This window comes from Pelodiscus sinensis, chromosome 4 (genome assembly GCF_052426305.1).
Source record: "Pelodiscus sinensis isolate ZL-2025 chromosome 4, ASM5242630v1, whole genome shotgun sequence".
Taxonomy (NCBI): Eukaryota; Metazoa; Chordata; order Testudines; family Trionychidae; genus Pelodiscus; species Pelodiscus sinensis.
In genome coordinates this window covers 81,339,348-81,357,830 of record NC_143055.1, presented here as the reverse complement: position 1 = coordinate 81,357,830, position 18,483 = coordinate 81,339,348, and the positions used below count along the sequence as shown (strand labels likewise).

The following is an 18,483-nucleotide window of genomic DNA, read 5'->3' as shown; positions in this document are numbered from 1 at the left end:
TTGTGGTAAAAAACAGTGCTCGAACCTACAACTCTGTAGGTACTTACTTTAAAAAACAACTAAATGAAAACACTTTTAATTAAACAAATTACCTAACTCCTGGTCTACACTTAAAACTTAGGTCAACATAGCTACAGTGTTCAGGAGCGTGAAAAATTGGCACCTCGAAATACAGTAACTATGCAGATGTAATCCTGGGTGCAGACACAGGCTGATGAAAGAATGCTTCTGATGACCTAGCTGCAGTTGCTCAGGAAGCTGGTATTCCCTCCTACAGAGACAGAAAAACCCCTTCTACAGAACAGGGGTTATGCTGACATACCTCAGCACTATAGCGATAACCCCTGTTGTTTAGATATAGCTTTAAAGTTGTGACTTTGCTTCAGAATAGCACACAGCATTTCATCTGGTTCTTGTGAGTTTTCTTCTTGCTGTAAATTCCCACAGTATGCAATGATTAAGATGGTATTGACCTGTTTATTCCCTCTGAACAGCTTGACTACTACTGACTCCTCATAGGGGCTGATAGGGGAGCTAGCTGGCACTGGGGATTGTGAAAAGCCAGAGCTACTGGAGGTAGCTTTAAAAAAACTCTGCTAATAGTAGATTCTGTGGGTGTACGACTGCTGACAGGCACAGCTGAAGGAACACTGCTGCAGAATTCTATCACCCTTGCTGCAAATATTGGGCCTGTAGAGCTGTAATTTCAGATCTTCTGTTTTTGTATCACCAATTACAGATTGCATTTTGGTGCTGACATTTCAGCAGGTGACTATAACATACACAGATATGGCTAATTTTGAAATCCTAAAAACTAGCATCAGAGACAGAGGGAGGCTTGGCTGAAACCTGAAAATGAGCTATTCTTTCTCTTCTTTAAAAGACAATCAGGATACAAAACCTGAGCTTTGAGATCTTTAGTATACAAGAAGTTAAAACTGAATGCTATGTAGAGGATAGATACTCCCACAAATGCATTAACATTGCAGCTACATTTAAAATGATAAATGACAGATTTAATCATGTAGTAACTGTACATAATCTCATCAACTGTTCTCCACTGAAGTCATAATTAACCATATACATGCATCGAGTTGCCTTGTAATATTTCCTAGCAGCACTTACCATCCGCATGGATCTGGCATTGGGTTGGTATGGCGTATACAGAGACATTTAGAAACTGTACTTTTCATCAAATGGTACAATACTTTTGTCTGTTCTGATTAGAAACAACACTTGTTTTCTAGCTTAAGATGCAGTGACAAGTATCAAAGCAAATTTGCCAGATAAAAAACATACTGAAGTGTCAATCCTATTAGATACACACAGATAGAAAAATCATAATCCTAATGCAGCAAAATAAGGATGGACAGAATTGTCACTATAATATCCTAATTTTGGACTGCGAATTTGAAAGCTGTGTAATTTGATTGGGTTGATCTATGTTTTTTCCCCTCCATGTTACAATTACTGAACAAGTACTTGTTTTTTCACCTTGTTTGCAGAGTATCTTATTTTAGCAAACTGATTTTGAGGTATATTACAGTAGATGGAAGAAGGGGGGGGGGGGGAGTATTTAAGCATTCCCCAACCTTGTAGTATTTCATACAGAACAAAGAATAGAAAACAGCTTTGTAACTAGTTCAAAGCTAATCTTTCTAGTGATCGTGTAAAATTTAGACTTTAATATGAGTATGAGCATGAAATGCCTTCAGATATCAGCCCACATTACAATCTGCCACTTTGTTTTGAATGAATGTGTCGTGACTAGAAGTTTAAGTAGTAGCTACAGATAAGATTCAACAGCGTACTTTAATGATATCTCTTTTCAAGTTAGCTGCTGGAAATATTATTTTCATTTAATTTGCTGGAGTCCAGGGAGAATATAATTTTATTTTCCTTTATATAAAATTAACAAACCTGTGATGTTCAAAAGCTACTGCCAAAGTCTTAATTAAAATGGACATTTCCTCTAATCTTAAGCATGTTGTTCAGAAAAAATCATCCTGCCTGAAATAATTTTATCTTTGCTCTTCAACTAAGGGAAATTAAAAATGAATGTTTTGTATATGTCTCAGTGCTAATGAATATTTGTTTCACTATGCATCTGTTTAAGCATAAATCTTGTTATGATATTAATTTATAATGGATTCTCCTTATTCGGCCTTGTCCCAAACTTAGCAGGGCTGACGTCCATCACAGGTCCTAGAGCAGGGTGTGGGCACTCCATGCCACCAGAAGAAGTCAGGCCTTGGGTAGAAGGGGTTGGGCTCGGGGAGCCAGCCCTCAGTGCCACCTGGACTGCAGCATTGCCCCACCCCCCCAGTCCTCAGAATACTGTGGAGCACTTGGTACTCCAGTGGTGATTCTAAGGGGCCCAGGACTCTGCTGCATCCACTACCATAGTAGCAGCAATGGTGGCCAGCAGCACTGGGTCCTTTAGAATCGCTAGGCCTGGGGCCAACTGCCTCCTTTGGTCCCTCCCTATTCCATCAGTGAGCCTTCCCAAACTATTCACATTCATTTGTTTTGTTCCACAATGTCTTTTAGTAAATTAATGTTGTGTATACATTTAATAACAATCGTGAAATCACCTAGATTCAGTATCCACATTAATCATGATAAGACACAAATCCTACCCCTTGTTCTGTAGGAATGGAAAATGTTCCTGCGGTGTAACTGGTGTGCTTTTGCCCTGCAGAAATGGGATGTGGAAGAGAGCAGAAACTGAAAGTTATAATTCCAGATCAGACAGGGGATGCACTTCCCACCTCTGCAATTCCTCCCTGCCCCTGCATGTTGTTGAAAAGGATCGGGGTGAGGCAGATGGGAGAGATGGAGATGAACAGCTAGCCAAACACTCAAAAAGAAACAGCATTTTTTATGTATACCAGAAATAGGAAGCCTGCAAAACAACCCTAAGGGTCTGTATTGGTGTCCTCTTCAATATGTTCATAAATGTTCTGGAGAAAAGGGTAAACAGTGAGGTGGCAAAATTTGCAGATGATACAAAGTTGCTCAAGATAGTTAAACAGTTTGTTATTTTTTAAGTTTTTCCTGTTACAGACTCACTCTGCTATTCCTCTGAAGCTTATCTACTCACTGACCTTTTTTCTTCCTCCACTTCAATTTTTGTCCTTCTCCCCCACTCCCTCCTTCCCTTATTTATTCTTGGATATAGATTTCCAACACTCCGGTCCATGATATCATCTCCATGTTTTGTTAATCTTGAAAGTGCTACCAGACTATTTATTGTTTTTTAACTGCAAAGCAGACTGTGAAGAACTTCAAAAAGATCTCACAAAACTAGGTGAGTAAGCAATGATGAAATTCAGTGTTAGTAAATGCAAAGTAAACATAATACCACTACATGTAGAAAATGAGGGAAGGGGAACTAAATTAGCTGTTATCACGAGAGAGAGCAAGAGAGAAAGAGAGAGAGAGAGAGATCTTGGAGTCATTGTGGCTAATTCTCTGAAAACATCTACTCAATGCTCAGCAGCGGTTAAAAAGCAAACAGAATGTTAGGAATCTTTTAAAAAGAGAGAATAAGACAGAGGAGTATCTTATTGCCTCTATACAAATCCATGGTACACCCACATCTTGAATGCGGCATGCAGATGTGGTCACCTCATCTCAAAAAAAGATATATTGGCATTGGAAAACGTAAGAAAATGGCAACAGAAATGTTTAGGGGTTTGGAACAGCTACCCTATTAGGAGAGGTTAATATGACTGGGACTTTTCAGCTTGGAAAAGAAATGACTTTTCAGCTTGGAAAAGAAATGACTAATGGGGATATATTAGAGGTCAATAAAATCATGACTGGTGTGGAAAAAGTGAATAAAGAAGAGTTATTTACTTCTTCCCATAACACAAGAACTAAATGAAGTTAATAAGTAGTTGGTTTAAAAGAAACAAAAAGCAGTACTTCTTCACGTAATACACAGTCAACATATAACCTTTAGGAGGAAGGCTCTTTAGGGCTGTTGCTTCTTAATAGTGTAAGCAGCTGAAATAATGTAAGAACCTAGTGGAGCTCCTTGCCAGAGGATGTGAAGTCCATGATTATTACAGGTTTCAGAAAAGAGCTAGATAAATTCATGGAGGATAGGTCCATCAGTGCTATTAGCCAGGATGGGTAGGGATGGTGTCACTAGTTTCTATTGGTCAGAAGCTGGGAATAAGTGATAGAAGATGGATCACTTGATGATTACCTTTTCATTCCCTCTGTGGCACCTGGCATTGGCCACTGTCAGAAAACAGGATAATGGACTAAATGGACCTTTGGTCCGACCCAGTATGACCATTCTTATGTTGTTATTACAGAACAGGCTCTCCCACTGCACAGATCATTTAGGCCTTTCTGTACCTTAGGGCCATAGATCCTACTCTGAGCCTTGGCTGGATTAATCATTGCACAGAGAGACTGGTATTACTGTGTATATCCCACCTGTTTTCTCTCTTCGCCTTCTCCTTCTCCATTAATAAAACTCCCCAATCCTAACTGATGTACTAGAACTGGGAAGAGGATTTGAAACTGTGCGCCAAATCCTGAAGTTCTTATTCACTATTTATACAAAACTCTTGATGAAACCTGATAAGCAGTGTGGTATTTGTCTAGATAAATTAATATAGCTGAAAACAGATGAGGTAGCTTCGTATTTAAAGAAGAGGTAGCTTCTATCTCATTATGCCCTTTGAGGAGTGATATCTATTTATTCAAATGGGTGCCACACTGCCTCAGACCCTTCCAGCCCTGGTATTTCCCAAGTTCAGTTTCATTTGATCCTTCATACTGTACTCCAAAGTATTTTTTGAAGTGAAGAGCTGAGATCCACTAATCTGTAACCGTTAGGAGGAAAGTTCCGAAGGGGTGTTGCTTCTCAATAATCTAAGCAGCAGCTGACATATGAATCTAGTTGGCAAAGATGCCATAGCATAGCTATTTCTTGACTGTGAAGCTAAGATAGTGAAAGCATTTTCTCCCTGGCCAGCTTTCATTATCATTTGTACCAGGGTCACATTGATATAGCCTTAAAAGGAAATAGAAAGTACATATGTTGTGTGATGAATGGAGACCCACAAAATGTTTTTATTTTTTAATTTGTAGCCAGGATTTAACTATATTATTATTGTCCATATATTTATTACGCTGATTTAATGTTGGGGGAAGCCTAGTATTTGAACAAAATGCTTATGGGGGAGGGGCAGATTTTATGGTTTTCTTGTGTCTAATAGTGTATGTCATAAGAATTTGCTTACACCAGGTAATGCAATGAAAATGTTTACTAAAACTGAGACCACAGGGATCTTTGGGTTTCTGTTTGGAAACTCTGAAAAGAAACTCAGAGAGAGAAAAGCCACAAAAGAATGTGAATAGGAAAAATTACTTTGTGTGGGGGATATGAAAGCATCTTGAGAGAAAGGCACTGTCTTGGATCATAGTTAATCTTGTATCATTTTTCATTTCTTAATTTTTTTTCTGTTTGGGATAGGTTGTTGTGCTCATTGAGAAGATCAGCAAAGCTGAGATGGAGAGGTATTTTGAGCTGGGTAAAACTTTGTTACGAGATAAGGTTGATAGGTTTGAATTTACCTTTCATTTAACATAACATAATCCCCACATAAGACAAAAGAAATGTTTGAATCTACTCAGATGCTTTTTCTGGGGGGGGGGGGGGGGGGGTGTAAGGAAGATGGGTGGGAGAGACAGACTACAAAGGACTCTGAACAGAAAAGAATAAGGCTATGATGACACTACAGTTAAGTCAACATAAATTATGTAGTTTAAATTGGGGAGGTGAAGTAGTCAAGGGGGGGTGGACAGCACTGTGTTGGTAGGAGAGCTTCTCCTGCTAACATACCTACCACCCCTTGTGGAGGCTGGAGTAATTAAGCTGAGAGGAGAACTATATAATGTAGAGTGGCTATATAATGTAGCGGTATCCCAGAACAGCTTTGCCGCATCCAAGGAACATGTCCACTTTTTCAGATTAGTTTCTGAAAAAGTGGATGTGTTCTTTCGGCATCCCTGTATTCCTGTTGGTGAGAGGAATAAGGGATGCTCTGAAAGAGGAGATTTTTCCCAAAATTTGGCCCATGCGTAGACGGGCCAAATTTCAGAAAAGCCCCTTTCGAAAAAAAAGCTGGTAAAGTTACGCAAATTGCAGTTTGCGTATCTTTTTCCAACTTTTCCCTGCAGTGTAGCCATAGCCTAAGGGAGAAGTTGTGAAAGCATGCTTGGTGGCTGATCCTGGAAGAAATCTTGTGGAGGGTTTTTGGACTAAGGTGCAGGCTGACAAGAATGTTTTATGGTGCTGTGAGCAAAAGAAGCTATGTCCTGCTATTTGATTCCTTTTGTGTTCAGATACACAGACCTTTGTACATGCTTTGTAAATAAGCAAAACTGCAGTATCACGGGAGATATAGATTCCATCAATTCCTGCTTCCAACTGGAACATCCCCAAGGCCCCAAACTGTGACTAGCTGCTGAAGTCAAAAGGAGCATCTATATTCTCCCACCAATGTGTAAGGCCACAAGAAAAGGACCTACAGTTTTAGTTGAGGGCATTGCACTCTTTGATCCAGAGATTATCAGGAAACACTGACTGATGTAGCCCTAAATTTAGGGTAGTCAATGGATAGGTATATTGCCCCAATAGTGAAAGGTACTCTGCAAGTAGTGTTGCCATTCTCCCAGTTTCATCCCATTTTTAGTCCTTTCTGAAGCCAGTTTTTCAATGCTTTGAAGCTCTGGTTAGCTGCCTTCCCACTTCCTTGTTCTCTGGGGAAGAGCAGCAATGGACTGCTGTGGAAAGCAGGCTGAGCCCTTTCCCTTTCCCCGTAGACTCTGACAGAAGTTTTTGGATGGAGTGGGGAGGAGGGAGCAGAAAGAATCTAGCTGATCAGGGCAGCTTTGGTCCCTCCTCTTTCTCTTCTCATATGAAAATTGCTCAGTTTCTCTTGATTCTCCCTCTGCCTTCTTCTCTAATTCTCTAATTCCAGGCCAGGGAAGGAGCAGAAAAGCTCTCTGGCTGGAACTGCCCTCTACCTCAGGCCAGAGAGAATAGGATGGTGAGCTCCTACGCTTGCAAGAAGAATACTGGGGAGGCTGGGGCATGGGGCAGATGTGGGTCTGTGTGGGAGGGAAATACTGAAATGGATTTGAGGACTGGGGCAGATGTAAGGGCCGAGGAATAAAAAAAAAAAAGGCTGAGACATAGGGATATGGGGCACAAAATTTACATCGGGTATGGTACATAACTAATTGATAGACTGAGGTACCAGAATATGTGAGGGTTAGGGGAACAACATTAATTATTTTGAATTTTGGGGTTTGGGAAGAAGTTGGAAGCTACACTATCAGGCACTACTTTATATAAATCTGTGTAATTTGTTCTCAAGTGAGTCTAACAGCACAGTTTCCTGCAGCGGGAGCATTACTATCCATTTCTGAGGGTTGCCAGTATTGTAATTGTCGAATCTATTGAGGGTGGGTAGGGGAAGTTCAGAAATGGGAAGACATGCCAAAAACACCATATAATCTTCTTTAAAAGTTTTTATGGCTGGGAGGGGTCAATCTCCTGATTTTGAGGGGTTGGGGATCTAACTCGTGATTTATTAATCTTGGCACGTGACAATACTGCAAGCCTGCCTCCCTTCTCCCCCTCCCCCCCACTCCTGTAGCACAAGGGCAGAAAAGTCTCCAGCTGCAGGTGTGACTTGTTCCATTCTTATGGTGGCCCCTGAGCGGTTGCTAGAGAAACCATGATTTTCCTAGCTGCTCCAGGCTCTCCAGTCCATGGTGTTCCCAGCCGTGTGCCCGCTTCAGAGTAGGAGGAAGCTTTCGACTATGCTGCTACAGAAGAGGGGCAAGCAGGCCAGCCACCTTCTAGAAGATTCCTTTCAAGACGGGGGGGAGGGGAGGTTCTAAAAAGGCTTCAAAGAGCAGAAATGCAAGTCACAGGAAGTCCAAAATATAAGATGTGGAAGGAAATTGGAATTGCTAGCTGAGCCTGTTGAGGGAGTTTGTTATTGAGAGAAAAGGGAGAAGTGAAAATGGTAAGTTTCATAGGGACGCCAATAGGTTTGAATCTTAAATTTTCATTGAACATTAAAGTGTTCATCCCTTGCCCACCCTGGAACAGCAAATCTTGAAATCTGGGCTAATGAAATGTATGTGAGATGAAACCGGAGGTCTTCACAGAGCTCTGGGACATGTCATCTGCCAAATTATGTTCCAGGAAGAGTTTCTCAAGTTTTGTGCTGGTGACCCTCCTTGGACTTGAAAAAATTGCAATGCCCTGCCTTTAATATCAATAAGTAAATTATGAATAACACTGGCGCACCAAATATTTCAAACTTATGCAAATAGCAGGGCCAGCATTAGGGTGTAGCAAGGGGGCAATGGCTGGGGCCTCCACAAAGCAAAGTTACATGTTTTAGCCCTGGTGGCCAGCTCAAGTGCAGTTTCAGCCTGGAGGGAGGAAGACTTGAGCTTTGGCTTCAGCCTCAGGCCCGAAGACTGAGGCATGTAATTTAGGGCTCCCTATGGCATGGGGCCCTGGGCAATTGCCCTGCTTGCTACCCCCAATGGTGGCCTTGTTTGCGACACTCCCTGCCCCCATAAACCTATCCCACAGTCCCCAGATTGAGATGTTAAAATATCACTGAACTAATAAATAACTCTTAACTAATAAACTGTTTTAATTTAGCGCCTGCCACCCAGCCCACTGCCCAGTCTTGCTGCTGCTATGGGGTCCCACTGCCCTCCATGGCTGGGGTTGCTCTAGCCTGGTGCAGCTAGCCACCGCTGGAATTCACTGGCAAGGGCTGGTTAATCGGTAAGTGTACTGGTAACCTCATGCTTACTGGAATGCTTACCAGCTAACCATTTAACATTCCTACCCCCGAGTTGAGAAACACCACTTTAAAGAAAGATCCTTTGACTGAGCACTGATTTTACTATCCTGGCTATATATTTAATATACTGTTCTTGGCATCCTTATTTTCCAGAAGGAGTTTAACTTCCTGAGATGGTCACTATGATACTGGCGTTATATTTTTTGAATGTTTCCATTTTTACCTTGTACAATTGTTATAAATTCTAGTAAATGAAAACATCTACACAAAATGTAACACACAGTTTGGTGTCTCAAGAAAGCCCTATTCGCCGCACAGAAAATTGAGCTTTGTCCTTCTGTAGTGCATGCAATCAAATATCTGGTTAAGCTGACATTTTAGCTTCCTTGTACAGCATGTTCCCAGCTGCAGCTCTGGGTGACATATTCTGCAATAGTGTGGTACATCTAACTTGGCGCTAAACTAGGTGTGTGGGGGCAGGAGTGGATACAGCACTTGTATTGCAAAATTCTATCAAGCTGTATTTGGTTTCTCTTTTAGTGGTATTGGATGTTCACACTAGAAATCCAGCTGGAGTTTCTAGTTGCAGGAGATGTCTAATGGGTATTATGTTGTCTAATGAGCACACATAGTCACTGAGGGCTCATGAATCTTTTATGCACCTTGAGTGCAAAACAGAGGATGTTTATATGATGAGAATGGCTTATGAGCCTTAGGTAAATTATGCATTTTTTAAAGTTGTGCAGTTAAGCCATTTTTCACTTTTAGAAAACAATATTTTAAAAGTGACCTGATTTTCCAGCAATAGCTATATATTTCAGGATTCTGCAATCTAAAAGGAAGCAGAGGGAAGAAAAGTGATTAAATCATTTTAAGCCTATATGACCTGAACCTGAGGATGCTTAGTACCCTCAACAGCCTTTGCCTAAGACTATATTTATGCACCAAAGAAAAACCCATCCAACTTGAACTTAGGTGGTGGATCTGTTTCATTGCTGTGTAGACTTCCAGTCTCAGGCTGGAGTCAGAGTTCTGGGATCCTCCCACCCCATCCTAGAGTGTAAGCCCAGAAGTCTATAGTGCAGTGAGAAGAGCCCCACAGCCTAAGCCTGAGTCACCTGGTGTGGGTCAGCCCTGGGCTTTTCTTTGCTATGTGAACATACCCTAAGGTCTAGTTTGGCAACCACGATTAACTGTTCTCATGAAATTTCAAGCTGAAATGGCAAAAATCTTCCCAGACATTATAATGATGATAATTTTAGAGATACCGATAAAACAGGGGTGGGAAACCTCAGGCCCATGGTCCGGATGGGGCCCCCACCTTGCCTGGATCTGGGCCCCAAGGCTCCACCCCCTCTCTCCGCCCCCCCCTACATTGGAGAACCTGTGCTCCAGCATACCCCCACCCCTAACGCTCCCTCACCTCGGTGCTGGAGCACATAAAATATTCTAGGCTGGGCCAGTGTGTGAAAGAAATGTGGGGAGTGTCTTTCTCCTCAGTTGGGCTTTTTGTGTGCAGCCCTCAACTGATTTTTCTGTGGGTCAGTGGCTCCTGACCCCACAATGATTCCCCAAATCCTTCTATAAATAATAAATACATTTTTGTCCCTTCTCCATACCCTCAAATTTCAGGAGTGGGGTTACTTAGGCCCATCCCTAGTTAATACCTATTGATAATTTCTAAATGAAACTCTATAAATATAAAATAGTTTGTAGAAGGATTTGTAACTCTTTCACTATCCACATAGCTGTATATGATCTCAGTGAAGTCCGATATTTTAATGTTGCTTCCTAACAGAAGGATCTTGCTGAAGCAGGGAAGAATTTGTAGAATGCATTTTCCATTTGAATGTAAAAGCAAACAGGAATCTTAAATTTGTACTATGGAAAGTTCTGTTCTAGCATAAAAGTATTTTAACAGCAAATTAAAAAAAAACCAAATGCTTTTACATATTAACCACAGTTCAGACCTCTGGCCATATTTGTCTAACATATTAAACGGTGTACAACACAATAGTGTTTTTGTGATCTAACCACAAGCAATTAAGATCTCTGTTTACTGAAATAAAAATAGCTATAAGTATAAGTAAGAAATCTTGTTTTTATTTCTTTTGCTTGATTGGGTTTTCCTTGCTATTTAACAAGATACGTCAGACAAAAAACCTTCCCATTTATTCCATAATGGTTATATGGACGTGTGTAAAAAAAAAAGGTGAAGACTGAGTAAGGCACTGATAGTATGAGGAATCATTTGAAACCTGGAAATGTGAAGAATGAAGATGCCAGTAGTTTAATCTTTTCACATGCAAATTGGAATAGAAATCTGCCTTTTGCAGTTCACCACAGAGGGTATTCTTTTTGCTGTTTCTCAGTCTTATGTCCTCTTATTTGCTTGCATACATGTAAATTTGACATGAGAGTAGTAAAGCGCAAGATGCATCATTCCCTACTTCTTATTAATATGGAAGATGAGCTGGAATGCACAGCAGTCTCATTCTTGCATATCATGTAACAATAGCAATTTTTAATCTTTTTGTTTGTTTGTTTTCACCTATATGCTGATAAGATTAATCTGCTATTCTCTATTAAAGGAAACAAATTATAACACAGTATAATGATTTGATAATACAATAGAAAGCTTTTAATTTGAGATAATAGCCCCTTTAGGAACTGAAATACAGAGACTGTACTTGATCTCATTGACACCATTTTTACCTCAGTATAACTTCAATAACTTAACTGTTAGCTGACTTACTCTGATGTAAATGACACCATAATCAGGCCCACAGTATTTTTTTCCTCTGATGTACTAAACCAAAATGCTGAAGGGAGAAAGAAATAGAAGAGAGTTTAAAAATTATAAGTAATTTTTTTCTATAGACTATTTTAACTTAGTTTGGATGAATGTGCATCAATTGAGTTTATCCATTTCCCATCTTTTTCAAAAAGATTTTGCAGTCTCCATACCTGTATAGAAAAACTGCAGTGTAAATACAAAAGCTATTTTAATCAGCATAACCAATTACAAAGAAGAGTAAATCATTTGAATTTTTAATGCATTTTAAATATGTCCAAGACATAACAAAAAATCAAGAAGCAATATGCTTAACAGTGTGAGGATGCAGATAGAATAAGGTTCAGGAATACAGATCCCATTTAAATGCATGACAGAAGACTTTTTAATGTATTGTAAAGAAACTAATTTATTTTTTAAAATGTGTGTATGAAATTAAGGGCTTTTCCTAAACAGCAAGTTAAGGTTTTGTAAGCTGGAGTACAAATCAATTGAGCAATGCCTGCCATGCAGTCCTGTCCATGTTTACCCTGTTGCCACCCTTTAAAAGTTTGGTAGCACATTTTGACTTTGTTTTGTTTTGGACACAGAGCAACAAAAGAGAGATTGGAAGCAAGGTTTTCACAGCTCAAAAGTTTCAAATCGGTTATTAAGAAAATTTGTATAGGAAATTTCTGTATGGTGATAGTACAATGGAATTGGAGGGCAGTATAACAGGCAGTATAGTGGCCGTAAAGTACATTTGTTCCCAAAGAGAGAGAATGTAGCTACAGCAGCCTTCTATCCTGATTTGTAAACAAAATACACTGAAACAGTTTGGAGGGGGGGTTGCTATTAATTAGGGATGTAATAGGTTAATCGTTTACATGAATAACCAATAAGCCTGGACTTTATCAGTTACTGATACAGGCTCCCGCCCTCTCCTGGGACCTGGGGAGGAGTGAGGACCCGGTACCCACCAGGAGCCAGATTAAAAGCCAGCTCCCAGTGCACACCGGCTCCTAGGGAGCCGGCTGCCACCCCGCGCTGCTTGCTCTGATACAGAGGTAGCACGACAGAGCAGCCTCTAGCTCCCTGCGAGCAGGGCAGCAGGCGGGAGCCAGAGCTGGCACCAACTTCTTGGGAGCTGGCTGCCACCGTGCACTGCAGGTGCATGTAATTGTGTAATGGCTGAAATTTTCAGCCGTTACACGGTTACCCAGTTACCCGGTTTTTAACATCCCTACTTTTAATAGCAAAGATAAAGGGATGGATTTCAACTATATCTGGCAGAAGACAATAACAATGTTACTTCCATTAAAAATAGCAGATGGCAGCATCATGGATGAGATATATTTGGCAGGAGGAAGGGTCATCTGCCAGCCATTAGAACTACATTATAACTGGCCAGTTAAATTCATTTTTTCCCAAAGTAACGTTAGGAATGATTTGCCTGCTGGGTAATCATGAGGATTCTAGGAGATCTGTTCAGCTATTTTGTCTGTGTCCAAAGGTATTGCCTTTGTCTCATCATCTTGCTCTCTAGTCATGCAGTTTTGTTTTCTTTGCAGGGATAATAGTTATTGTTACTATTTTATTTTTATGTATAGTGACTTGTAAAAATACCAATCAAATTGAAGCTTCATGGTACTGGGGACTGTACAAACATGAAGGACAACATAGTCTCTGGCACTGAAGATCTTATAATCTAATTTATGTCAAATGATCTCACTTTTAAAATTATGAGATAGAGCAATTCTGCAGTTGTAGAAGTATTTCTCTTTCTTAACTGTCAGTGGATGGTAATTTCTGGTACCATATGCCTTACTTCCTTGTAAATAGTACTTACTCTAACTTATGTGTGTTAAATTGTGGTTTAAGGCTGCTTATTGGCTGTCAATAGTAGGAAAAAACAAAACTTTCATACATTTATGCCTTAATTTTTGTTAGTAGTAATTATTATTGGTGCTCCATTGTGTCAGCTCTCCCCTTTGTTCAGCTAGGGCATTACACAGAGTCTGCTCATGTTTGAGAGAGCTATCTGTCTGAGTTTCTGTATTATACTGAGAATGTTATGGCAACAAGTGACTAGAAGATTGAAAGTTTGACTCCAGCATCCAGTATCTATCACCTGGTAAATTAAAACTCCATACCCCCCAGGTAAATAAAGATTTAATCCAAAATAAGGTGAAAACAAGCTACAGTTTACTGAGGAAAGTGTAGAAAAATCAGGGACATGATAAACAAATACAGCCAAAACACATCCATAGTTTAACCATGCAGGCATGAAGCCTGGGATACAACTACTCTTAGTGACACTATGGGATTTTAAAATACTTTTATACTTGCAGGTCCTCATGGCAGAGGCAAGAAGAGGATGGACAGCAGCTGATATCCTGGAGCCAGTCACTGAGCAATCAATGGGCTCTGAGCCTTCCAATGTTCTTGATGTAGTTAGGACAGAAGACAGAACCAGCTATTGGAGCAGGTGTCATAGCTCGATCAAGATCTTCAGGTATACTATGCTGGTGTTGATGGTCCTCGATGCCTGCGCAAAGTGACTGTTCCACTGCTGCCAGTGTGACACACGGCAGTGGTTGCTATGTGCAGCACCCTAATATAGTCTCAATGGCGCAAAAGTTCTGAGTCTCTGGATTCTTCTGCAGCCTTCTCCCTTTTTCCTGATTTTCAGGGAAAAGAGCTCAGAAGTCCATAGTGAAGGGCTACCAAGATAGTGTCCAAATCATAAATATATTGCACAGTACATATGAATAATCATATACATCAATTATAGTATTAGCGACATTAACAGCAATATTTAACATAATAGAAACATGAAAAATACCCGTACATATATAGTTGTATTCTGGAGGCAAGGATGTTAATTTCTGTCCCACTGGGGTGTACAGGTTTCCCCTTATGCTTGGTGGGGGTTATTTGATCATTGTCCTCAAGAGGGCTAGAGCCCCTTTAGTTCTTAAGTCTGTGTTAAGGAATATGTAAGGAAACCCAGGCCTACCCACTCCACTGGTTACTACTCAAAGCCCTTAACAGGTGGAATCAGTCTTCAACAAGACTTCTGCTGTACATTTTGCTCCTTCCTATCTCTCTAGGTCCGTGGTCACCAACCAGTAGATCGCGATCTACCGGTCGATCTCAGGGGCTCTCAGAGTCAATCTTGAGTCCTATCTGAACTGCGTGCCTGCGCAGTACATTTACATTTGATTTCCTCATTTGAGGAGCAGCTACTCACTGAGCAACAACACAGGTGAGTAGCTGCGCAGAATGGTGGGAGCTGGGAGATCGGGAGGGCTGAAACACCCCAGCCAGGTGACTGTGGCTTTCAGCTGAAAGAGGCTGCCCTGTGCTCCAGCTGATCGGGCCACTTCTCCTCTGCGCCTGCCCACGTGGAGCATGGTGCACCCTGGCTAAGCGCCATGGCCATCTGGCTGGGCAGCCACTTCTCTTCGCTCCAGCCCAGCTGCCCTGCGCTCAGCCCGGGAAGCTTGCTCCAGCACAGCTGGAGCTAGGCGCAGCCTCCCTGGGCTAAGCGTAGGGCAGCCCGGAGGGAGCGCAGGACAGAGGCTTCCCTCCGTGGCTGGTGTAGGGGACTCCCTGCCCCCGAACCTTGTTCTCTCTTCCCTGCCCCAAACCTGTCCCCCACCTGCTCCCCTGTTCCCTCTCCTTTGTCCCCTCCCCCGCCCCGCTGCAGAAACCTGCCTCCCCTCTGCAGAAACCTGCCCCCCGGCACCCTGCCCCCTCTGCAGAAACAGTTCCCTCTGGCCCCCGTCCCCTACTGCAGAATCCTGTCCCCCTGCCTTCCTCACTACAGAAAACTGTCCCCCTACTCCTCTTTGCAGAAACCTGTCCCCCCCTCCAGCACCCTGTCTCCTGCTGCAGAAACCTGTCCTTCTGGCACTCTGCCCCCTCTCCCCTGCCCGCACTGGCACCCTGTTCTCGGCACCAGAACCCACTAGCACCCCTCCCCAGTACTGTGTCACCTGCTCCCAAATGACTTTTCTATGGGTCAGTGACCCCCTGACTCAAGGCAGGTTCCCTGCCATTCTCATAAATAAAGACCATGCAGAAACTTTTTCTGTTTGACATAGTATTTTATTTAAAAATGAAGCCTGGCCAACAAACCCCCAATTGTGGCCAAGCCTCCATCTGGCCACAACCACTCCTGCATTCCGCCTTCCCCAGATCGTAGATCTGAGCCTATCATACACTGGAACCCCCTGCCCAGAGCCCCTCACATACCCCAACCCAAATTTCTGCACCCTCACATCCACAAGCCTGTGGCTTGATTAGTACTCCAATACTGCCCGGCCTGGAGCCCCCTCTCCGAGCCAGTGTCCCCTTCTCTACCTCCTCCTGCATCCAGATTTCCTCCCAGAGCTTGCACCTCTCACCCCTTCTCACACCCAAATCCCTCATTCCCACCCCAGAGACTATACATCCTGTCTCAACCCAGCAAGGGTCCGGCTAGACTGCAGGAGTTTTTCAGGATTCTGGAGATATCCCAGAAAAACTCTTCTGCATCCACTTTTTTTAGTGGAAGAGCAAACATACTCTTTCAGTCACCCCTATATTCCTCTTTCCACAAGGAATAAGGGGGCTTCCAAAAGAAGGGTTTTTTTCTGACATTTGGTCCAGTCTAGACAGGCCAAATGTTGGAAAACCTCTTCCTACAGAATAATTTTTTTTTTAAAGCAGCAGTATAAGAATTGGGAATAGCAAGTGATGGAGAGGAGGAGAATAGAGAGGGAGTGGCTTCAAGGAAGTGGTGGGGCTTCAAGGAAGGGGCAGGGTTTCAAGGAAGGGGCGGGGCGGTAGATCTTGGCTTGGTCTGTCATTTAAAAAATGATCTTGGGTGTAAAAAGGTTCTGTAGGGCTATGTCTGGAATGTAAATGCAGCAAATAAAAAGTGCAAATGAAGCGCGGATTTAAATATCCCACGCTTCATTTGCGTATTTGTGTTGGAGTGCTTTTTTCAAAAAAGGGTTTTTTGAAAGTGAAAACACAGTCTAGATGCAGTTCTTTAAAAAAAACCCTTTTTTGAAAGAACCCGTACTCCTCTTTCACTTTCTAAAAACCCTTTTTTGAAAAAGCACTCCAATGCAAATATGCAAATGAAGCACAATATATTTAAATCCGTGCTTCATTTGCACTTTCGATTTGCCTTATTTACTTTCCTCTGTCTACAGAGGAATGTAGTTTAGACATGCCTTAGGCTTCTTCAGATTGTGGCTCTCTTTGGGTTGTTGTCACTCTGGAACAGTTTCTCACCACCTTACAGGCAGGACCTCCTTTCTCTGGCCTCCTTGCACTTGGGGTGAGAACATTGCTCTTCTGCATTTCAGCTGTTTTGTACTTCCAGCTGATGTCATGCTGCCAATCAGCATTGGCTGACAGTTCCTGCACTAAAACTTCTTGGTTTCCTGGTCCGCATGCAGGGGAGGTAAGAGGCAGGATGAGAGCAGAGCAGGGGCAGGACTGGGGAAGAAAGGTGGAGAGGGGTGGAACAGAAGCAGGGCAGTTGTTGCTCTATGCTTCATCCCTGGGGAACTGGGGGGAGTTGCCCAATGCCCTGCACCCCCTTAGGGATTCCCTGCCCGCATGGGGTCTATCCACACTGTGATATGGTGGTGGAAATAGAGTTATGCCTAATGCCTCTGGACCCCAGTTGTGGATCAGTTGTGATCATAATCTGATCCATACAGGCCTCCATTTCCACAGAGTTCCATTGTACAGCTGTTATTGCTGTGCTTCCATCATCTGCTGCCAGCATGCTCATGACTGCTATCATGTACAAACTTACATTTTGATTTGGTAAATGTTTGACTCAAAGCCCTTTGAAATCATTGCAAGTGTTTCTATTTCCTATACTGGGCATAGGATCAGACCATATGGCTGCAATAGAAGTAAACCTGTATATATCATGTTCAATTTCTGATTACCACAAGAGAACCACGCTGTTGTTGTTTTCTTCATATCAAAGGTATATTTTGAATATATCCTATTGCAGTCAATGGAACTTCAGTCATAATCTTCCGGCAGTGTGAGGAAATGTACTGAGTGAAAGTTACAATGCATATCACCCTTCTGCTTATGATGGTAAAATCATAAAGTGCAAATTCTAAATAACCGTAGATCATTTTGTGATAGTTGATCTATCATATCCTGTCCCCCAAGAGAACTGTTTTGCATTTTCCCAGTGATGAGTTTGTCAGCATCTTAAAAGAACTGTTTGAGGGGTGGGGATGTTATGAGCATTTAGAAGTCCCAGCCAAACCCCACTTTCTTTATCCAAGCCTTCAACAGTTAGTTAGGATGGGAATGCCATAGAGCTGCTATGGAGGCTACCCCCCCCCCCAAAAAAAAAAAATTCTGGGGATTTCCCTGTGCAAGTGAAATTCTCTGTAGGACAGACTAAGAGTCACTTTATGCCACACATCAGAGGGGTAGCCGTGTTAGTCTGAATCTGCAAAAGCGACGAGGAGTCCTGTGGCACCTTATAGACTAACAAGTTTATCAGATGCATGTGACGAAGTGGCTCTTTGCCCACAAAACCTTATGCTCCAATAAACCTGTTAGTCTATAAGGTCCCACAGGACTCCTCGTCGCTTATGCCACACAGTTTCTGGAGCATGACCAGGATCAGCCCTTTAAAATAAATAATGTCTAAATTGAAAAAAATATATAATCTTATGTACATCTTTCTTTTCTCTTGCCTCCAAATCTGTTCTCTCTCTCATTGTCCCCTTTGCTCCCCTCACCATTTTACTCCCCCATGTTATATTCCCTGGGGAATGTTTCTTGCTGTAGGCAAAAAAATCTGAGCAT

The 18,483-nt window shown here is 42.1% G+C and overlaps 1 long non-coding RNA gene across 1 annotated transcript in view; it reads left to right on the top strand.

Annotated features, from left to right (window-relative positions):
• LOC142829600 (uncharacterized) overlaps window positions 1–16,616 on the top strand; it is a 63,844-nt gene extending 47,228 nt beyond the window's left edge. Inside the window, exon 3 of the long non-coding RNA XR_012904158.2 lies at window positions 13,989–16,616. This is a non-coding gene — a long non-coding RNA (uncharacterized LOC142829600). The remainder of the gene's footprint in view (window positions 1–13,988) is intronic.
• Window positions 16,617–18,483: the final 1,867 nt, after the last annotated feature.